The sequence below is a fragment of the Limulus polyphemus genome, unplaced genomic scaffold (assembly GCF_000517525.1).
Source record: "Limulus polyphemus unplaced genomic scaffold, Limulus_polyphemus-2.1.2 Scaffold2780, whole genome shotgun sequence".
Classification (NCBI taxonomy): Eukaryota; Metazoa; Arthropoda; class Merostomata; order Xiphosura; family Limulidae; genus Limulus; species Limulus polyphemus.
This window is the reverse complement of record NW_013668390.1, coordinates 80776-83862: the sequence shown is the minus strand read 5'-3', so window position 1 is coordinate 83862 and position 3087 is coordinate 80776. Positions and strand designations below refer to the sequence as shown.

General features: G+C 33.6%; 1 long non-coding RNA gene across 1 annotated transcript in view; it reads left to right on the top strand.

Annotated features, from left to right (window-relative positions):
- LOC111087872 overlaps nucleotides 1-3087 on the top strand; it is a 79231-nt gene that overhangs the window by 73168 nt on the left and 2976 nt on the right. The window contains exon 4 of the long non-coding RNA XR_002612499.1: nucleotides 2278-2377. This is a non-coding gene — a long non-coding RNA (uncharacterized LOC111087872). The remainder of the gene's footprint in view (nucleotides 1-2277; nucleotides 2378-3087) is intronic.

The window sequence follows — 3087 nt, the reverse complement described above, 5'->3', positions numbered from 1 at the left end:
CTAACTCAACCTATGGATGGTTGTTTCTGGATCAACAGAACATGTTGTTTTGTTTCTGAGCTAACTGAGCCTATGGATGGTTGTTTCTGGATCAACAGAACATGTTGTTTTGTTTCTGAGCTAACTGAGCCTATGGATGGTTGTTTCTGGATCAACAGATTGTTGTTTTGTTTTTGAGCTAACTCAACCTATGGATGGTTGTTTCTGGATCAACAGAACATGTTGTTTTGTTTCTGAGCTAACTGAGCCTATGGATGGTTGTTTCTGGATCAATAGGACATATTGTTGTTTTCTTTCTGAGCTAACTGAGCCTATGGATGGTTGTTTCTGGATCAACAGAACATATTGTTGTTTTGTTTCTGAGCTAACTGAGCCTGTGGATGGTTGTTTCTGGATCAATAGAACATATTGTTGTTTTGTTTCTGAGCTAACTGAGCCTATGGATGGTTGTTTCTGGATCAACAGAACATATTGTTGTTTTGTTTCTGAGCTAACTGAACCTATGGATGGTTGTTTCGTATGGTTTTTTAGAACTGTTAACACTGGACAATTGAATTTACAATATTTTGAGAAGACTTACCACTGACAACGTCTCCAACTATTTTTTAATCTGTGAAACGCGACTCTGTGGTACATACTGTGGGCTATTTGATGACGTACATGTACAGAGAACAGCGTTACAGTCACGTAATAACTGACGAGCGTAGACACATTTTTACGAAACTTATCGTTAGAATACAAGTTCATAGTTTTTACGTCAGGTTTAGTAGTATTTATTATCCTTATGTGTATTTGTTTCCGTAAGGCATTATTCAACCACACTTGCTAGAATGTGTATTTGTTTCCATATGGCTGTGTTCAACCAGAAATACCAAAATGTGTATTTGTTTCCATAAGACAGTATTCAACCACAATTGCTAAGATGTGTATTTGTTTCCATAAGACAGTATTCAACAACATTTACTAAAATGTGTATTTGTTTTCATAAGACAGTATTCAACCACAATTGCTAAGATGTGTATTTGTTTCCATAAGACAGTATTCAACCACAATTGCTAAGATGTGTATTTGTTTCCATATGGCTGTGTTCAACCAGAAATACCAAAATGTGTATTTGTTTCCATAAGACAGTATTCAACCACAATTGCTAAGATGTGTATTTGTTTCCATAAGACAGTATTCAACAACATTTACTAAAATGTGTATTTGTTTCCATAAGACAGTATTCAACCACAATTGCTAAGATGTGTATTTGTTTCCATAAGACAGTATTCAACAACATTTACTAAAATGTGTATTTGTTTCCATAAGACAGTATTCAACCACAATTGCTAAGATGTGTATTTGTTTCCATAAGGTATTATTCAACAACATTTACTAAGATGTGTATTTGTTTCCATAAGACAGTATTCAACAACATTTACTAAAATGTGTATTTGTTTCCATAAGACAGTATTCAACCACAATTGCTAAGATGTGTATTTGTTTCCATAAGACAGTATTCAACAACATTTACTAAAATGTGTATTTGTTTCCATTAGACAGTATTCAACCACAATTACTAAGATGTGTATTTGTTTCCATAAGACAGTATTCAACCACAATTACTAAAATGTGTATTTGTTTCCATAAGGTATTATTCAACCACAATTACTAATATGTGTATTTGTTTCCATAAGGCAATATTCAACCACAATTACTAAAATTAGCTCATCCTGATAGTTTAGCGTAAATGATACATCAAGAAGCAAATGATGACTGAAATGAAATTCTTGCTATTGTTAACATCCATCAGTGTACAGTGACACACCAAACTCTTAGGAATATGTGATTATAGTCAAGGTAAACTAGTTAACCAACCACTGAGTCAGTATGCGGTACGTCCAAATAATACTAAATAAGAAATAAATAGTCAGCAACCTATTATGGATAATTATGAATAATTTTTTTCTCGCCCTATTTAAGTATGAGTAGATGTATATATATATATATATTTGTGTGGGGTGTATTAATTATTATGTATATATATATTTGTGTGGGGGTGTATTAATTATTATGTATATATATATTTGTGTGTGGGGGTGTATTAATTATTATGTATATATATATTTGTGTGTGGGGGTGTATTAATTATTATGTATATACATATTTGTGTGGGGGTGTATTAATTATTATGTATATAAATATATTTGTGTGTGGGTGTATTAATTATTATGTATATATATATATTTGTGTGGGGGGTGTATTAATTATTATGTATATGTTTTCCTTAATCAGGATTTCATCATTTGGGAATGAGCTGTGTTCACTGACAAAACGTTGTAAAGATGTATCGTGTTTCATCCAGAACACAGACGACTATACGGGATAATGCAGAGTAAGTAACCACACAGCAACAGGCCGCTATCGGGTTTCGGTCAACTATAAAGTTCTTCCGATATCTGAGGAGAAAAAAAATCGAAATGAGACGGGGTGTTGTCTCTTTAAACGGCAAGTGCTGATGTGCGCTGACCTACACGTGAACTCCACTGCGTGAGGCTCGAGCACTCGCTTCTTGTCCTTCCGGTTTGGCTCGTGCAGAGCACTGATTGTGTGCAGAGTCTCGTGTATGCGTATCTTGCTGATTTAAAAAAAGAAAAAAACTGGACGACTATTTCGAACTTATCATTTTGTCGGGACGATGCGGCGGCAGTGTGATGGAGAATATGTCGACGCGATGACGCCGACTGATTATTTATATTTGCCTCAAAATTATCATCAGTTGTTTCCAATAAAAAGTTTTCTTTATGCAGACGATAAACATCAGCTTTCTTTAAGATTGTTTTATAAATGTCAGACAAGGTGACATAACCATTGTTTGTTTGGGACTTTGACGGTAGCTTAATTTAGGGTTAATGGGATGTCTAAACTGTTCAGAACGAATTGATTATAATACTATACAATTTGAAAATTTCTGTCATGACAGAAACATATAACTTATTTTTTATTGTCTTCGCAGCTTTGTCACACAAGAAGGATATTCTAAAAGTGTATGAAAGAAAGCAGGAACTGATATATATATATATATATATATATATATATATATAT